Below are 1,536 nucleotides of genomic sequence, written 5' to 3'. Positions count from 1 at the left end.
TTTCCCCTTTTTCCCCCTTCGGGGATGTTGCTCTCAAGGCTGGGTTTCACGCTCCCAGGGCCCATGTTATTGAATTAACGTGTTTGGGAGCCTCCACTGGTTCCTAATGATTTCCAGGTGTTTGTGCCCAGAAGTCACTCGGCCACTGCTGCGTGCATACGATGGTGCTTAAAGGCCTGTGAGCACACCAGACGTACCCAGGTCTCATCTGGGGTCCAGGAATCGATGTGGAGGGGGGAGGGTGCCCAGCACTGAGAGGTGATGGAGTGGGTAGGGATGAGAGAAACGAGGCAGGGAGTCTGTGTGCAGCAGCCTTGGTAGGGTGCTAAAGTGCCACTCAATTACCCAAAATTCAGGTTGGACGGTAGGAAAAATTTCTTCTCTGAGGTGCTTGGAATGGGCTGCCCAGGGAGGTGGTGGAGTCACCATGGCAGGAGGTGTTCAAGAACCATGTGGATGTGGCACTGAGGGACATGAATTAGTGGGCACAGTGGGGATGGACTGATGGATGAGATGATCCGAGAGGTCATTTCCAACCTTACTGACTCTGAAATGCCTTACATGGGACACCACATTCCCCCTGCAGCCAGATCTAGCAGGGTCCCTGCGCTAGGCGACGAGGTAGTATGTCGCTCACCTATCTCCCCCCCGAATCTGCTCACCCAAAGAGCAACCACCTCATCTCCCTGGGGCTACACAGTTCGTCCTTCTGCTTTATTTCTAAAGAAGCAAAACAACATCTCAGCAACGGAAAGGCACATCAGCCTCCTGGAGGACACTCCAGCTCTGGTGTCTCCAAGCACCACAAGAGTACAACTGAACCACCCACACCGCATCGCCTGCGTGGCATTGGGGTTCATCCCCACCACAGCCTCCAGGCCAAGCTGCGATGGGGCCAAGGATGTTTGTCACCCCAGCAGATGGCACGTAAGCTGTGAAAAAGAGCAACCCAAGTGATGAAAATTATGAAAATTAGATATTTTATTTATATTTTATGAGGAGAACAATCCCTTTGCTCTTCAGCCGTAAATACATACTAGAATAGACTCTGTAAATTATACAAAAAAATACATCTTTTCCATGAAATCTTTCTTTATAATAAATAAATGTGAACACGTGTGTGGCAGATCGCTGTAATGTCCCGTGTCTGTTTGGGTTTTCAGTCCGTTGATTTATTTTTAATCTCCTGAAAGAAGGGGGGAGTTCCTCGTCCCCTAAAGGTCGAAATAAATAATGCATGAGGCGCTCCTCCCTCCCACCCACCCCATCCCTTCCCTCTACAGTTTTTCCTTTTGATAGAGAGTTCAGCCTAAATTTCCACGCTTGCATTCAGCCCTGACAAAGCCTACAAATTATACAATGACTTCTAACCTGGACCCCTAACAACACAACTTTTTCTTTTCTTTTTTTTTTAACATTTTTTTTTTCTCCGCTCCCCCCTCGTAAATCACGGAGACAGCTGCGGAGCGGCGAGGGGCAGAGCCGGGCAAAGTGCACGTCGGAGGAGCGAGGGCCGCCCGGGCCGCATTAGAGGCA

This window comes from Meleagris gallopavo, chromosome 4, assembly GCF_000146605.3.
Source record: "Meleagris gallopavo isolate NT-WF06-2002-E0010 breed Aviagen turkey brand Nicholas breeding stock chromosome 4, Turkey_5.1, whole genome shotgun sequence".
NCBI lineage: Eukaryota > Metazoa > Chordata > Aves > Galliformes > Phasianidae > Meleagris > Meleagris gallopavo.
The sequence above is the reverse complement of the archived record's forward strand: the minus strand, read 5'-3'. Positions refer to the sequence as shown.